This window comes from Zea mays, chromosome 4 (assembly GCF_902167145.1).
Source record: "Zea mays cultivar B73 chromosome 4, Zm-B73-REFERENCE-NAM-5.0, whole genome shotgun sequence".
Taxonomy (NCBI): Eukaryota; Viridiplantae; Streptophyta; class Magnoliopsida; order Poales; family Poaceae; genus Zea; species Zea mays.
In genome coordinates this window covers 34441612-34460228 of record NC_050099.1, presented here as the reverse complement: position 1 = coordinate 34460228, position 18617 = coordinate 34441612, and the positions used below count along the sequence as shown (strand labels likewise).

The 18617-nt window shown below is 48.2% G+C and overlaps 1 protein-coding gene across 13 annotated transcripts in view; it reads right to left on the bottom strand.

Annotated features, from left to right (window-relative positions):
* The window catches only part of LOC100281091 (LHY protein), a 33524-nt gene extending 25367 nt beyond the window's left edge, over positions 1–8157 (bottom strand). For 7 of the 13 annotated variants that reach the window (XM_035966892.1, XM_008678962.4, XM_035966894.1 and 4 more), the window contains exons 1-2: positions 7802–8144; positions 7618–7709 (exon numbers count right to left, since the gene is read on the bottom strand). The gene's annotated coding sequence lies outside the window, so the exon portion shown is untranslated. Of the gene's footprint in view, positions 1–487; positions 547–7617; positions 7710–7801 lie in introns of all 13 variants that reach the window. The other 6 variants (XM_035966893.1, XM_008678958.3, XM_008678959.4 and 3 more) reach the window with 5 other exon arrangements.
* Between the last annotated feature and the right edge of the window lie 10460 nt (positions 8158–18617).

Sequence of the window (18617 nt, the reverse complement as noted above, 5' to 3'; positions counted from 1 at the left end):
CCATCTTCATAGATCAATCCATTAACGTCTCCAAAATCAAAGTAGTGAATATTCAATGGTTTAGGGCTAACCCAACAGGTTAGCTATATAGTGTTTACATGGGCTCTGATACCATATTGGAGTGAATATTCAATGGTTTAGGGCTAACCCAACAGGTTAGCTATATAGTGTTTACATGGGCCACATGGGCCAAGCCTTAACAGGCCTAACACTCTAACACTGGCCCATCATCGATCGGGTCCGTGCTAGGCCGGTCTTACCCATTGTCCACCGGGACCGTGTCGTCAAGCTTGATCATCGTGCCATGCCTGGGTCTTAGGTGTGGCATGGCGGGCATGGCTTGACATGACCCAATTTTATTGTTGCTATTTTTCATAAAAAATACGTATATTCTGCTTGAGTATAGAGTATAAAATACCAAAAACATGTGCGTTTTGTTGGCTAGATGAGTGTGAATGTGTGTTTAGAGCCAACAAGCATGGTTTACCATTGGCCCGCGAGGGATCAGGGAGAGGTGCATGGGAGGGGTGATGCACGTAGAAACTCCTGCATTATAGCATCAGAGATTAGTAATCAAATTAGTAGACACTCATAGTGGTAAGAAAAGGAAAAGTGAAACATTATTCTCACATTTATTTGTTGGGAGAAACTATTTGATCTAGTCGTTTCAGTAATTCCATTGAGGTCGTTCTAGAAGGTACTTTTATTTCTCTAAGATTTGATTTTGGAGACGTTAATGGATTGATCTATGAAGATGGCTACTGTGTTTACACCCACTAGTCGCTACAGAATGTCATTTTGGAATGGGTGCAACCAAACCTATAAACTTTGATAATAGATACCTTTTAGTGTTGAGTTTGAACATACAAAATGATGTGTCCATTTATCTCAAAATGAATGCCATAGCAGCATATGTGTCATGTAGGTAGTAGGTTCTTGAACTATTAATTTGCAACATGAATTTGTGATCCACGTAAGATCCCAAACGCATGGTAAACCCTTTAGCTATGTAGTATCGTTTTGGGATGGGCACAACTAAACTTTGATTATTATTGCCTTTCACTGTTGAGACTGAACTTGCAAAATGATGTTCCAATTTATCTCAAACTAAGCTTCATAGACGATATAATTTTTCTATGTATATGAATCTATTATGATAGGAAACAATGGTTAGAGTTGTGTTTTACAATGATGATGTCAAAACGACACTTTATTGGGCCAGAGGGAGCAATTCGCCTACATCGATTTTACATTTCTTTTGCATTGAACCATTCTTGGTTTTTTGTCACCCAGGTGCTCTCTAAGAACTTGCTCTGTTGGTACTTGGTAGAGCCTTAAGTTGAGAGTTGAGACGCCACTCACCCAGGTGCTCCCTAAGAACTTGCTCCGTTGGTACTTGGTAGAGCCTTAAGTTGGGAGTTGAGACGCCACTCACCCAGGTGCTCCCTAAGAACATCTCCACTAGATTGAGAATAAGTGACATGTTTCCCTTTAACCAATGATAATGGGGTCTAGAACTCTAGATGCAAAAAAACTCTAGATTTCCTTTCCAATTCCCTTTCCCTATTTTTTCTCAATTGCGAAAAATCACCCCCAATCCCTCAAAGGAACAACCAACTTTTTTCTCTCAATTCTCTTTATTTCTTGTTGTTATTGTGGGGAGTTAAACAGATACAACGAATAGTTGGTGGTCATAAAATAGCCTTTTTCCTATTTTATTTGACTTATAAATAGTCATGCTAAACTAATGTACTAAGTTTGACTACGTGGTTGTTTTCCTTGAGTTGCCTATTAGTGTAGTTGTAGTGTTGCAGAATTAGAAACCCTAAATTCATGGGTTGCATAAATAGCATCAGAAAAGTTACCCCTAATGGATTAGGCTCTAGGCCCGTAACACACATATAAACAAGAGTCTAACACCCCTCACGGTCGAAACTCTAACTACGACAGATGTTGAAACTGGACTGGAAATCCGAGAATAGCGAGGAGGGAAGACCCTTGGTGAAGATGTCGACAAATTGTGAGTGCGTCGGAACATGATGAACACGAATGTCGCCGACAGCCACACGCTCACGGACGAAGTGGAGATCGATCTCAACGTGCTTCGTGCGTTGGTGTTGGATGGGGTTGATGGAGATGTATACAACGCTGACGTTGTCACACTATACAAGGGGTTGATGGAGCTAACCTGTTGGGTTCGCCTCTCCGTCGCCCTGGACCTCGACACCTGCCGTTTCGTCGTGGCCCACGCCTCCGGCTTCTCCACCGTCCGGGCTGGTTGGTTGGGACGCGGCCGCCCTGGCTGCCTTCCAGACTCCTACTCTGACTCCGCCGATGGGTCCCGAGTGGATCGCGGACACCGGTGCTACCTACCACACCACCCCCGACCCTGGTATACTCACCTCTGTTCGCCCTCCTTCTTCCTCTCTCCCCTCGTCCATCATGGTGGCGAATGGCTCGTGTCTTCCTGTCACATCTGTGGGTGCCGCCGGCCCTCCCGGCTCTTTTCGCGTTCCCGATGTTCTTGTCGCTCCTTCTTTGGTCCACAATCTTCTTTCTATTCGTCGATTTACTGCTGATAATTCTTGTTCTGTCGAGTTTGACTCTTTTGGTCTTACTGTGAAGGACTCGGCAACTCGACGCCCCCTCCTCAGATGTGACAGCACCGGCCCCCTCTACACCCTTCGGCTTCCGTACACCACATCTTCTTCGTCTTCGTCACCTGACACAGCTGCTGTTTTTGCTGCCGCCACGTCTTCTACCACCTGGCATCGTCGCCTTGGTCACCCCGGACGCGACGCCTTGATGCAGCTTACTCGTAGTGTCACTATCCCATGTACTAGATCCCATGATGAGCATCTTTGTCATGCGTGCCAGTTAGGCCGTCATGTTCGTCTTCCTTTTTCTTCTTCTTCCTCTCATGCTACTCATGCATTTGATCTTGTACACTGCGATTTGTGGACTTCACCTATTACCAGTATGTCAGGCTACAAATACTATCTTGTGGTGCTTGATGACTTTTCTCATTATGTGTGGACTTTTCCTTTGCGTGCCAAGTCTGAGACTTTCCCCGCCCTCCGCCACTTCTTCGCCTGGGTGTCCACTCAGTTCGGCCTCACCATTAAGGCCGTTCAGTGTGACAATGGTCGGGAGTTCGATAACTCCACCTCCCGCGACTTCTTTCTCTCCCACGGGATGCAATTGCGGATGTCTTGCCCGTATACCTCCTCCCAGAACGGCAAGGCTGAGCGCATGATTCGCACGACCAACGACACCATCCGCACTCTTCTTCTCCAGGCGCACCTTCCGGCTTGTTTCTGGGTCGAGGCCCTCCACACCTCTACCTACCTACTCAACCGTCTCCCTTCCACTGCGTGCCCGGCCCCCACTCCTCACCAGGCACTCTTCGGTACCCCTCCGCGCTATGACCACCTCCGTGTCTTCGGGTGTGCTTGCTACCCGAACACCGCTGCCACTGCTCCTCACAAACTAGCACCCCGTTCCACCCTCTGTGTGTTTCTCGGGTACTCCCCGGACCACAAAGGCTACTGCTGCTTTGACCTCTGCTCTCGCCGGGTCCTCATCTCTCGCCATGTGGTGTTTGATGAGTCCGTATTTCCCTACTCCTCCACCACCACACCACCCTCCTCCGACCCTGACCTTGACCTCTTCACTCTCTTTCAGACTGACACGGTGGTCGAGCCACCTCTCCTTCCTCTCTCTGCAGGTACTCGCTCACCACCTGTCGGTCCTACTCCCGGCCCGGTACCTTGCTCGGGTTCGGTGGTGTCGCGTCTCCGCGGCGCCCCGTCTCCGATCGCCCCCGGGCCGAGCGAGGGTGGTGGGACTGCACCGCCTCCGGGGCCGTCGGTTACGACCCCTCCGTCCCGCTTCGCCCAGCCGGTGCGGGTCTACCAGCGCCGGCTGCCGCCGCCGGGGTTCGCCCCTCCACCGTCGCCGCCCCTGCCGCTGTCACCGCCGGTGGCCCAGTCCCCGCCAGGGACACCTACACCTCCGCCGCGGCCACCCGCGGCCCGTGTCGAGACGCCGGTGTACCATCCACCGCTCCTTCATCGCGACCCGCGGCATGTCCACCCGATGGTGACGCGGCACGCGGCCGGTACCCTGCCGCCCCGTGTCTTGGCGGCCACGACCGCCGACTCGCAGGTTTCTCCGGTACCCTCCTCCGTCCGCACCGCCCTGCTGGACCCCCACTAGCGTCAGGCGATGGAGGAGGAGTACGCGGCGCTCGTCGCCAACCAGACGTGGGATCTGGTGCCCCGTCCGCCCGGCACCAACGTCGTCACCGGCAAGTGGATCTGGACACACAAGCGACGGGCCGATGGTACCCTGGACCGGTACAAGGCTCGCTGGGTTCTTCGGGGCTTCACTCAGCGCCCCGGAGTCGACTACGATGAGACCTTCAGCCCGGTTGTGAAGCCGGCCACCGTCCGCACGGTGCTCTCGCTGGCCCTCGCTCGCTCCTGGCCAGTTCACCAGCTCGACGTCAAGAACGCCTTCCTGCACGGCGCCCTCACCGAGACCGTCTACTGCTGTCAGCCTGCGGGGTTCGTGGACTCCTCTCGCCCTGACATGGTCTGCCGGCTCAACAGGTCCCTCTATGGCCTCAAGCAGGCCCCCCGGGCGTGGCATTCCAGACTGGCTACCTTCCTGGTGACACTGGGCTTCGTGGAGGCCAAGTCCGACACGTCTTTGTTCGTCCACCATCATGGCGCAGAGACTGCCTACTTGCTACTCTACGTGGATGACATTGTCCTCACCGCCTCCAGTCCGTCTCTTCTTCGCCGCTTCGTCGACGCGCTTCAGCGGGAGTTTCCGGTCAAAGATCTGGGCGTGCTTCACCATTTCCTGGGGGTCACTGCTGAGCCTCGCCCCTCAGGACTCCTCCTTCACCAGCGACAGTATACACTTGACATTCTGGAGCGGGCCCAGATGAGTGACTGCAAGCCCTGCTCCACCCCTGTCGACACGCAGGCCAAGCTCTCTGCGGCCACGGGTGACCCAGTCGCGGACCCCACCGGCTACAGGAGTCTTGCCGGTGCCCTTCAGTACCTCACCTTCACCAGGCCGGACATCTCCTACGCCGTGCAGCAGGTCTGCCTCCATATGCACGACCCTCGGGAGCCCCACCTTGCGGCGCTCAAGCGCCTCCTCCGTTACCTCCGGGGCACCGTCGACTACGGACTGCTTCTTCACCAGTCTACCTCCTCCGAGCTGGTCGTCTACACTGATGCTGACTGGGCCGGGTGCCCAGACACTCGGCGCTCCACCTCCGGCTACGCTGTCTTCTTAGGCGGCAACCTTGTGTCCTGGTCGTCGAAGCGCCAGCCGGTCGTTTCCCGCTCCAGTGCAGAGGCGGAGTACCGTGCCGTGGCCAACGGCGTGGCGGAGGCTGCCTGGCTCCGGCAGCTCCTTACCGAGCTTCACAGTCCCCTCTCCAGGAGCTCGGTGGTCTACTGCGACAACGTCAGCGCGGTCTACCTCTCCACCAACCCAGTGCAGCACCAGCGGACCAAGCATGTCGAGATCGATCTACACTTCGTCCGTGATTATGTCGCCGCCGGTACTGTTCGGGTCCTCCACGTCCCGACCACCTCCCAGTTTGCCGACATCTTCACCAAGGGTCTTCCGTCCTCGACCTTCGCCGAGTTTCGCTCCAGCCTCAACATCAGTAGTGGCTAGTTGAGTCTGTGGGGGGATCCTATTGTGTGATGTACTTCTTTTTGAGTCCAATCTGTGTACTCCGCTGCGCCGGACGTCCAGACTGCGGGGGGGTGTTAGAGTGTTAGGCCTGTTAAGGCTTGGCCCATGTGGCCCATGTAAACACTATATAGCTAACCTGTTGGGTTAGCCCTAAACCATTGAATATTCACTCCAATAGCCAGGCTAAACCGTGTCGGGCCACGCGAGGACCCGCCGCCAACATCCTCGCAAGCCGCTCGGGACTTTCGGCTATAGATGTACAAGAAGCCCGAAAGCCCACTCGGTTTTGTGGCCCGTCACAGAGAAATGAGCACGTTGGGCTGGCCCAGTCCGGTCCGCTACATGTCTAGCCCGCTAGGCCCGGTTTTTTTGTACTTATTCGTGCTTACTAGCCCACTTAGCCCACTAATCGTTCCGCTTTTTTGTACTTATCGGGCCGACCTGGCCTATTTAGGCCTACAACGGGCCAGGCCCGTGCAGAGATCTGAGCCCAAGAGCCTGGAAGGTCTGACCCAATTTTCTAATCGTGCCTGGCGGGTCGGGCTTCACCGGGCCCGGGCCAGGCCGGACAGGCCGTTTGTACATGTCTCCTTTCGGCTGCTTACTCTGCTGGTGACAAGGCAGGGAGGGGAGGAAGCGGTGGCGGTGGCTAGGGTTTGGTGCCGCGCGAGCCAATTCACAGGAGACCGGGCGGGGAATGGAATTATGATTTCTCACTCAACATATGAAATGCATTATGCAGGTTACATGGTAGACGTGTTGAGATCAGGCACAACGACCAGTTCAAATAGAGCACAAATCAGTGTAATGGTTTGGAACATGTTTATACAATTATCCCATTTAAACAAGGTCTGATTATGTGATATATAGAAACTGTAACAATACACTAACACCTAACTAGTGATATCTAATGTGGCTAAAAGAGCCTAGAAAACCACTCTTCATTTTGCCCCTAATGACTCTAAAGAGTAGAAGGAATCACTCTCCATGTTGCCCCTAATAATGACACTAAAGGAACAGCAGGAAATCACTCTTTATTTTGCACCTAATGACACTAAAATCTATTAGGAAACTTTGCAAGTAACGCAATAAAAAGCATTTCAAATTGACTAGAGTGAGATGAAAGCACATATGGGACTGATTACGTGCCAGAAAATAATCCAGCTCAATCTGACAAAGGAAACATGAATTGCAAAAATTCGCAAGCAAACTATTCATTGTCCTAGTCATGCTAATCAAATCAGGCAATCAGACCTCAAAACACTAGCATATACCAGTAGGAAAGTTTTTGCAAATAATTTGCCGAGTTAAGAGTTCACAGGATCCAGTTCTTCCAATCAAAGGGAAGCAATAAGCCTCCAGGAACCAATATCAGAGACTCACGTCTGCAAGAAACATATAGGTTCATGTCCAGAAACTAAAGCAACATAGCTCAGCAGCAGGAATAGTAACGCAAATATCCACTCGGCGTCCTAAAGCACAACGCTAAAACCATAACCTCACCAAGAAAACACTCAACCCCGTAAAGTTACCCATCACATACCACGACGAACAAATCACAACCGCCGTCCTCTGCAAAAGAAACACAGCGAGCAGCGGCACAACTCATTTACAACTACTGTGCGTTACGACTCGTCAGGTTCTCAGCTTGTACACCAGACCAGAGATTATGACCCATTCCACTGCTAAATTAAGCATCGAAAACACGTAGCCCAGGATGAACAAAATGAAAACAGGCGAATGGCCATCTGATTGGAATAACAAAAGCACACCAGAGAACATTCTGAAAAGTAATTTTCTGGCAGGCAAAAAAAAGTAGTAATCCGGGCATGTCGCGTCGACTAAAACAGAGCCACAGAGGTCCGTGAATTCTAGCTAGGGAAGCAGCAGTACCTCAGCAGACAGCAGCCCAGTAGAAATCGAGCCCGACGCAACCTCGGTCTGGCGCCGCCTCGCTCCCTCGTCCACCTCCGACGCACGGTGGCCTGCACCAACCCGCGCACCCATTCGAGCGTCAGGAGGCTCAGTAATCACAGGGAACGCCACGAGGCAGCGCAAAACGAGGCCCGATTCCCACCCAGCTCAAGCGGGCATCACCGGCCCCGCCGGCGCCGGCACAACAGTGGCATCCGCGCCTACCTCCGACCTCCCGCTTCCCTCTCCGCCGCCGCCACAACCACAAGCTTCTCGGTGGATCGGTTGCCCGGGGATCTAGCTGGACTACGGAACGGAAGTGAGCAGGCAGGATGGGTGGAAGAGGAGGAAGACGAATGAGAAGGCTCTCGCGACTTGGAGTCGGAGGTGCTTTGCTGTTCGCTGCGGTGGCCGCAGCTCGGTGCGCTGTATGCTGTGCGCTGCGCGGGCCGCGGGAGCAGAGGGGAGAGAGGCTGTGGCCTGTGCGGGTCGCGATCGCGGCGAGCGCCGCGAGAAATCTGGGCCACTATCTTTTCTTGTGGATTTCTCGCGCTCCGGCCCCAGAAATCTTGCGAGCACGCCCTCCAGCATCCCCGGAATTGCAGCCTTGAGCGAGAATAGTTTAAGTTTATGCAGAGGGCAAGGTGGTGCTGCTGGCTGACGACCATTTCTGCATCCGTCGGTGTCTCGCTCTAACGGAACAAAATGGATGGATGGTTCTTGATTTGCGAAGGAGCTGAAGCTGAAGATTGGTCACGCTCATCCTGCTGCTCAGCTTTTGGAAAGTGCGTGTAGTGGTACTTACTTGAGGATTATAGTCAGGGTCACTCTGAATAGCGCAGGAGTTTGAGGGTCCATGTACGATCACCCGTCATGTTTACAGAGAATGGCTATCTAGCTACTAGTTTGAGCATATAAGTTCATTTTTTGGTTTTGTCCGATTTGTATCATTTGTGTCTAGTTAACATAAAATAGAGAAAATTAATTTCTCTTCACTACACCTTAAAGTGGAAGTTCCATTGTGTGTGTTGTCCCTTCCCACGCGCGTAGTGAGGGTCCCCAGAATTGTCGTGTGCCGTCCCCTTCCCCACTTAGAGAAATATCAAAAAAAATGTCCATTGATTGGAAGCATGGTCTATAAGAAGAGAGTATTTGCCTCTAACCACTACAGGTTACGTTGGGTTGTATACTTGTATTATACGAAGAACCATATATCATATATAGAAATTGTGGGATTCACGGCAACTAACTAATAATATTTATGTTTCTATCTCTCGGAGCATTCTCATCTCAAGAATACATAAACAATAGTCAGATGCATGTATATTACAATAGTTCCTATATATCACATGTGAAGATTTTATTTTAATAAAACAAAAAAATATGGGTTTTGTTGATAGATGGGTGTGAACGTGGAAATAACAATCAAGGTTGAACCTCTACTTGTACGTAATTTTATCTTATTTTTTGTTCTATGTATCGCATGAGTAGATTTTATTTTAGTAAAACATAAAAATATATGTATTCGGTTGGTTAGGTAATTGTGAATGTGGAGCCAACAACCGAGATTTGAAACGCGGTAAGTGAAAGGGTAACGCGCGGCAACCGTGTAAACTGCTACTTTATAAAATAGAAAATAGAATAGAGAGAAGATTAATCAGCAGAGACTAATTTACAAAGCCTGTTACCTGAACCGAAAAATAACAGCCAGAAAACCTCCCACGGTAGCCACGTGCAAATCCAGGCTTAAGCAGGGACCCTTCCGCAAAACGCAAAAGGTCACAGGACTCACAGACAATAATGAATAATTTGCGGTTGGGAAACGCCCGAACTGGCCTGCGCCCCCGCCACGCGGGGCCCACCTGGCGGCCAACTGGCGGCGATCTAGCGGCTCCCCTTGCGCTTTTTCCAGGGCACCGGCGAGCGCCGCGAGCCTGTGGCCGCCGTTTCTCCACCTCCGTTCCACCGTCACCCTCTCCCCGCGACGCCACCGGGAGCGTCCGATCCGCCCGCGCTCCCGAGCCGCGACCGTCCGATCCCCGCGCGGGAACTAGTGGCCAGCGTCGCGCGGGCCTTGGACGGCGGCGATGCGCGCCCCGTCACATCGTGCGGCTGACGAAGCGGCCAGGTGGGGCCGAGCCGGCAAGGGCGCTTGTGCGGGTGTAAAGATTCTGAGAGCCTGTGGCGGAAAAGCGCACCAGGGGGGTGGGGCCCCGGGGCTGGGCCTTTGTGATTGCGGAGGGCGTGCACGTGGCGACTGGATTTGTGGGATGCGAGGGAGCCGTGGGGCCCGCGAGTTGGACTGGTGGCTTATCTGCCCGGTAGGACGTGACATGGCGGGGCGTTTTCTTTATTCGCGGTTACGGCGACGCCAGCGAGCTCAGCAGAGAGCAGTGAAAAAACTAGGGGCGTGTTCGGCTGGCTACAAGCGACACTGTTGCAGCTGTTTGGACTGCTGCAGCTGCAATCCATAGAGAGAAAAATACTGTAGAAGCCGCAGCCGCAGCAAGCCGCAGCGAACAAGCTGTAGATCGCAGAGAATGACAAATGAGAGTTCGTATGTACTTTATTGCATGAAAGACTTACTTATATATATATATATATATATATATATATATATATATATATATATATATATATATATAATAGGGGTCATTCTCAAGAGGTATGTTTTTTGGGGATGTGTTCACCGAGCCCCTTGAATTGATCACTATATCACATATAACTTTGTAATATGTTATTTTGTGACACTCCCCCTTAATCAATCAAAGTCAATTTGATCATCTGTCAGCTATCTTCCAATATATTATCTCATCAAAAATCTTGTGGGAAAAATAAGGAGTACACAATGTCTTTTGGATCATGAGTAGAACTCGCACTGATTTCCAAAAGAAAAATATGCCTGTAATCATCATTCCTAAAAACCCCATGGGAAAAAAATCAATGACGAAGCATATAGCTTAGTTGATATTACCTCGTTAAAAACTTTGGATAAGAAAACCTTAACAAGGCAAAACTCATACAAAGAAAAGAGTATAATATGATGGTTCAAAACAGTCAAATATCATGGAGAATTACTCCCCCTAATTCTTGCAATCGCTTAAGTCTTCTCATACCAATCCTCTCGACACATTTCTGAAACATGGAGTATGGTAGAGATTTTGTGAATAGATCAGCAAGATTATCACAAGACTTTGTTTGCAAGATGTTTATATCTCCATTTTCTGAAGTTCATGGGGATAAAACAATTTAGGAGCAATATGCTTATTAATGTTGCTCCTAATATAAATGTTTCCATCTGAACAACACAAGCTCAAATATCCTTATAGATAATTATCGGTGGTTCCATTGAACCATGGTATGCCATTGCTCTCCCATGGACCTCTAGCCCAAAGAACAATGATATGTCTATATTCATCATCTCAAAACCCCCTTAGGGAAAATAAATGATAAGACATATAACTCAGGCTAATATTTGTCCAAGATAATCTTATCAGAAAATCTGAGAAATCAACATATCAGCTAAGTCTCCTAAAAAATCCAACGGGAAAAATAAGGAGAGTGGTCATACCCTATTGTTGATCTATTTGAACTCTAGGGAGATAAACTCATAACCTAGTTCAAATACAACAATAGCTATGTCATAATGTATCATCCTCGAAAACCTCTACGGGAAAAAATAGATGATAAGACATAGGTCTTGTGTTGATGTTGCCTCGTTAAAAACTTTGAATGAGAAACCCAAACATGGGAAAAACTCATGCAAAGAAATGAGTACAATATGATGTAGAAACAAGTTCTTCCGATCAAGAGGAAACCCCCACTTATCTTTGCAAATCACTAAGTCATCCTATACCTACTCTCAAACACACTTAAAAATGTGGAGTAAGGTAGAGACTTAGTTCGTAACTTGTCTTTCATCTAAACCACACAAAGTATAATTATCTTCATAGATAATAAGGTCAGTGATAGAAAATCATGACCACCACATATCCTATGTATGTAGTATATCATTCTATACAATTCCACGAAGTGTGCTATAGAATGATTAGTGTAAGTGACCATTAATCTCTATTGATCATCATTTATCAAACAGTAGGTCCAACTTACCAGAAGTATGTCATTGATCTTGTACCTGAGGATCTTCTATAGATATCCAAGATCAGTATATCCAACTATAACCAGATCATAAGTACTCATAGAGAACATAACTCGATCTCATGTGCTGTTAGCTAGCAAATCATTGCAAAGCAATATCCAATCGGATGCTCTTGCAATGTACAATAGCACATCTCATGATGCGAAAGAATCAAATAACTATGATTCCATTATATTGAATTTCTTCAATATATGTTGGATATAGACAACTTTGTATCCAAGATACTCAAGATAGTTTACTTTGAATTGAAAATCTCTTACAATTCATATCCTCTATCTCGAACTCCATAAAATATGTTGCACATATTTACACTGAACATACCATTCTTCATGTATCCCTTTGAAAGGAAGGATTCACTAGGTCGATTGTACCATATTTGACCTGGATGCTCTAAGTCACAAAGACTTTCCAAGCATTGCAAATTTGTGATTGATGATTATGTATTTGGAATCCTTCAAGACTCCACAAATACCATAATTTAGTGATCATATATTCATATGTTGTCACTGCACCTATTAACTGCATAGATAGATGATTTATTGTCCATAATATTGCATCAGAATTTTACTACTCATAGTAGAGGAGAATTTATAGTATTAGAATAATGATTGGGTTTGCGTATAAACCCAGTTGCTACTAGCCATGCTTTCTCACCACCTCATTGTTTCCAAGTCCATGAAAACAAACTTGTATCCACAATAATATACCTTGAAGTGAAAATAAGTTAACACTTCTTACCGGTGAGCAAGGCTATCTCTGCCATATTGTATCACTCAACAAGATCCAATTTGAGCATACTCGTGCTCTGCTATGGCCATAGTCTTTTGGATCACTTGGAGCGCATATACAATTGCTCAAATGTATGTGTTGACACTTGTAGCTTTTAAATAACACAATTCTCCAGTTGACATGAAGTCATTTTCTTATGCACCCTTATGATTTCTTGTGAAATCCCAAAACGAGAATAAAGGGCTTCCGATAAGCTAGCCTCATCAGTGCGCACTGAGCTAGGTTGTGAATGTCTTCCATTCACAGGATAATCCATATCCTCTAGGTGTCTACCAACGAATAGATGGTCTGCATTTATATAACACTATAAAAATCATCAAATAAAAATAATACAGTTAGCTTATTACTGTAACACCCTGAATTTGGGGGTATAAAATTTCTGAAAGGGAAATGTGCCTTTGGACCATTTCTATAAGTATTTTGGTGATTAAATGCCCAACACATTAATTGAGTTCTTATGTGCAAAATGTGTGAAAAGTGCAAATCAAAGCATAAGGTATGTTCCTAGACTTAGTACATTATTTTGTATACTAATGTGTTTGTCTAAGTGCTAGAAACAGTACCAAGAAAAGAAGAATTAAATTGGAGAAGAGTTAGCTTTGTGCAGCCAACACCAACTCTGGCCAGGCACACCGGACTGTCCAGTGGTGCACCGGACAGTGTCTGGTGCGCTAGACTGGCCGACGGTGAACCGGCTGCTCTCGGGAAAACGCAGAGGCGTACTGCTATAATTCACCGGACTGTCCGGTGAGCCAACGTCGCCAACGGTCGGCTGCGCAATCCGCGGGCGACGCGTGGCCCGCAGCAACGGTCGGTTGGGCACACAGGACTGTCCGGTGTGTACCGGACAGTGTCCGGTGCGCCAACCGACCCCGAGGACCAACGGTCGGATGCGCCAGATATGGAAGGAGATCGCGCACCGGACAGCTACAGTGACTATCCGGTGCACCACCCGACAGAAGGCAAGTTTGGCCTTCCAAGTTGGCCTCCAACGGCTCCTAGCTGCCTTGGGGCTATAAAAGAGACCCCTAGGCGCATGGAGGAGAATACCAAGCTTACAAGAAACATCCTAAGACATCTAGACTTTGCTTTCACGCAATCGGATCATCATTCTTGAGATTTGAGCACTATTCGAGTTGTAAACTTCTCGCGTTGTGTTTGTGTGCTCACGTTCTCACTTGTGTGTGTTGTTGTGCTGCGGATTTGAGTCTTGTGTGTGTTGCTCTCCCCAACCTTACTCTGTGCTTTCTTTGTGATCTCGATTGTAAGGGCGAGAGACTCCAAATTGTGGAGATTCCTCGCAAACGAGAAGAATACTCTAAAGGAAAAGACCGTGGTATTCAAGTTGATCATTGGATCGCTTGAAAGGGGTTGAGTGCAACCCTCGTCCATTGGGACGCCACAACATGGAAGTAGGCAAGTGTTACTTGGCTGAACCACGGGATAAAAAATCGCGTGTCTCATGTGTTGCTTATTGTGATTGCTTTGTTCTCACAAACGCGTTCCTTAGCCACTTGATTTTACTAACACTTTGATAATCAAGTTTGTGGCTATTTAGTTTTTAATTTTATAGGATCACCTATTCACCCCCCTCTAGGTGCTCTCAATTGGTATCGGAGCTGTACTCTTCATCAAAGGGACTAACCGCCCGAAGAGATGGATCCTAAGGGTAAGGGAATGGTGGTCAACGATAAGGAGAAGGAGTCTCTCTTTAACGAGCCAAGAGACGACAAGCCTACCGACTCTGGCTCAAGTCATAAGAAGAGAGATGGGAAGAAGAAGAGTGCATCAAGAAGATCATCTATTACGACAGCGATGCCTCATCTTCTTCACCAAGGGACGACGACGACTCCTCATCAAAGGAAAAGACGGTCAATCAAAATTATTCTTTTGATTATTTCCGTATTCCATACAATTCAAATGCACATCTACTTTCTGTTCCTCTTGGAAAACCTCCACACTTTGATGGAGAGGATTACTCATTTTGGAGCCATAAAATGCATAGTCATCTATTTTCTCTCCATCCTAGTATTTGGGAAATTGTAGAGAATGGAATGCATTTTGATAGCACTGATAACCCTGTGATTATCAATGAACAAATCCATAAAAATGCCCAAGCTACTACTGTGTTATTAGCATCTCTTTGCAGGGACGAGTATAATAAAGTGAGTGGCTTGGACAATGCCAAACAAATCTGGGATACCCTCAAGATATCACATGAGGGAAATGATGTCACTATGATCACAAAGATAGAACTAGTGGAAGGCAAGCTGGGGAGGTTCGCGATGATCAAGGGAGAGGAGCCAACTCAGACCTACAACAGGCTCAAGACCCTAGTCAACAAGATTCGAAGCTATGGAAGCACAAGATGGATGGATCATGGCGTCGTCCGACTCATGCTCAGGTCATTTACGGTTATTGACCCCCATCTTGTCAATCTTATTCGTGAAAACCCCAGGTACACCAAGATGACGCCCGAGGAGATCCTTGGAAAATTTGTGAGCGGGCGCATGATGGTGAAGGAGGCTCGATATGTGGACGATGCACTAAACGATCCACTACCCGTCTACGAGCCACAGCCCATTGCGCTCAAAGCAACAAGCAACAGGGAGGCGCTACCAAGCAAGGTGGCACAAGTTGAGGCTGCCGGGGTAAATGAAGATGAGATGGCACTCATCATCAAACGCTTCAAGACCGCGCTCAAAGGACGCAAAGAGTACCCCTCCAAGAATAAAACAAGGGGAAAGCACTCCTGCTTCAAATGCGGTAAGACTGGTCATTTCATAGCACAATGCCCCGATAACGATAATGACTAGGGACAAGAAAAGTACGGGAAGAAGGAAAAGAAGAAAAACTACAAGAAGGCGAAGGGCGAGGCACATCTTGGAAAGGAGTGGGGTTCTGACTGCTCCTCATCTGACTCCGACGATGAAAGATTGACTGCCTCGGCCTTTGACAAGTCTTTGCTCTTCCTGAAAGTCGCCTAGAGGGGGGGTGAATAGGGCGAAACTGAAATTCACAAAAATAATCACAACTACAAGCCGGGTTAGCGTTAGAAATATAATAGAGTCCGCGAGAGAGGGTGCAAAACAAATCGCAAGCGAATAATGAAGTGAGACACGCGGATTTGTTTTACCGAGGTTCGGTTCTCTCAAACCTACTCCCCGTTGAGGAGGCCACAAAGGCCGGGTCTCTTTCAACCCTTCCCTCTCTCAAACGGTCCCTCGGACCGAATGAGCTTTCTCTTCTCAATCACTTGGAACACAAAGTTCCCACAAGGACCACCACAAGTTTGGTGTCTCTTGCCTCAATTACAAGTGAGCTTGATCGCAATGAAAGAATCAAGAAAGAAGAAAGCAATCCAAGCGCAAGAGCTCGAAAGAACACAAGCAAATCTCTCTCTCTAATCACTAGGGCGTTGTGTGGAATTTGGAGAGGATTTGATCTCTTTGGTGTGTCTAGAATTGAATGCTAGAGCTCTTGTAAGTAGTTGAGAAGTGGAAAACTTGGATGCAATGAATGGTGGGTGGTTGGGGGTATTTATAGCCCCAACCACCAAACTAGCCGTTTGGTGAGGCTGTCTGCTCGATGGCGCACCGGACAGTCCGGTGCACACCGGACATGTCCGGTGCGACAGCCATGTCACCAAAGCCGTTGGATTCCGACCGTTGGAGCTTCTGTCTTCTGGGCCCGCCTGGGTGTCCGGTGCACACCGGACATGTACTGTTCAATGTCCGGTGCGCCAGTATGGGCGTGCCTGACTTCTGCGCGCTTCTGGCGCGCATTAAATGCGCATGCAGGTGTCCGTTGGTGCGAAGTAGCCGTTGCTCCGTGGATGCACCGGACAGTCCGGTGTACACCGGACATGTTCGGTGAATTATAGCGGAGCAGACGTTCCGATTTCCCGAGGCTGACGAGTTCCTGAGGCAGCTCTTCTTTGGAGCACCGGACATGTCCGGTGTACACCGGACAGTCCGGTGAATTATAGCGGAGTCGCCTCTGGAATTTCCCGAAGGTGACGAGTTTGAAGTCGGAGTCCTCTGGTGCACCGGACATGTCCAGTGGCACACCTGACAGTCCGGTGCGCCAGGCCAGAGGTGCCTTCGGTTGTTCCTTTGCTCTTTGGTTGAACCCAATACTTTGTCTTTTTATTGGCTAAGTGTGAACCTTTAGCACCTGTATAACTTATGCACTAGAGTAAACTAGTTAGTCCAAATATTTGTGTTGGGCAATTCAACCACCAAAAAAAATTAGGGACTAGGTGTAAGCCTAATTCCCTTTCAATCTCCCCCTTTTTGGTGATTGATGCCAACACAAACTGTTGGGGACCTTCGGCGTCCGAAGGTCCTCAAAAACAGGATTTAACAATATTTCTGTAGTACAATGTGTGAACAGGTACCCTCAGACTAAAGTCGGCATTGCAGCAGATCGGAATAATACGAAGCTTGATACAGAGCCGAAGGTGTTGAGTAGGAAAGCTTCGGCGTAACAGCGGAGAGTGGAACCGACTTAAAGTTGAAAAGGCTATTCAGACCTCGATAGACTACTATAGAGTTATTATCAAATGTAAAGGGCATTAATGTAATTTTGTAAGGGCTGTGTCCCATGTCTATAAATAGGTGAACAGTATCCCCGTACTGTTCACGCTGACTTGGCATTCGCTTTTTGCGTCACGTTTGTACTATCGTTTCCTTCCGATTGAAGGTACACTTATAGTTTAATAATATTTTTGTTTATGTTCAATAATAATAAATGATTGTTCATGTGTTCTTTTACATTCTTTATATTTCATCCTTCGTCATTGTTTGATGAATTTATGAAGATATGTCTTTCATAGCCTTCGTCCGTAAGCCATTATATCCCAAGGGAAATAATGCTTCGGGGGACGAAGGGTGTTAACGATTAACATTTTCTATGTTGCCTTGTTCTTAACTCCTAGCACTTGAGAACAAGTCTCCAACATTGGCGCCCACCTCCGGTGAACTCACTTCCATTTCTGAAGCTTTTTGACATCTTCGGCAAGCATCACCTTCGTCATGCCGCCGAAGAAGGCTTCAGCACCAGGGGCTGGCACGCTGCAGCCGCTGGACCCCAATCAAGACGTCCTTTCTCTTAGAGAGGCACGAAGCCAGAAGAGGAAGGCTACCAGTCCAACACCTCCGGAGGATGATCTAGATCAGGAGATTCAGAATCTGGAAATCCTTCAGCAGCAGGTTCAACGCAAGAAGGAGAAGATGGCCAGGCTAGTTGAACTGCAGAGGCAGATAGATGAAGCCTCTGAAGAAGTTCGTCATCTTGCTCAGGATGAGCAACACCGAAGGCCTCAGCATCAAGACCTTCATCAGGAGGGCTTTCCCAACGAAGATGACTGGTATGACAATTTCCATCATGGGAATTTTGTTTTTGATGATGCTTCTCCCCTGTCCGCTGAGTTACAGGCTACACCTTGGCCTCCGTCCTACAAGCCGCCTCAGCTCCCCGTATTTGATGGCCACTCAGACCCGAAGCAGTTTTTGATGAGCTACGAAGCAACAGTGTCTTCGTATGGTGGCAATGCTTCAGTCATGGCCAAATCTTTCGTTATGGCTGTCAGAAGTGTTGCTCAAACCTGGTATTCTTCCCTTCGACCAGGAACGATCACTTCATGGCAGAAGCTGAAGGATTTGTTGTTAACCAGCTTTCAAGGATTTCAGACGAAACCGGTCACTGCTCAGGCTCTGTTCCAGTGCACTCAGGACCACGAAGAATACCTTCAGGCATATGTCCGAAGGTTCTTGCGTTTGAGGGCACAGGCACCAACGGTGCCCAATGAAATTGTCATCGAGGCCATGATCAAGGGGCTTCGGCCAGGCCCGTCAGCTCAGTACTTCGCCAGGAAGCCTCCTCAAACTTTGGAGAAGCTTCTCCAGAAAATGGATGAATACATTCGGGCCGACAATGATTTTCGCCAAAGAAGGGAGGAGGCTTTCAGGTTTTCTGAAATGACCAGGGGCTTCGGAGGAAGGTTTTACCCGAGGCATGTGAGATCAAT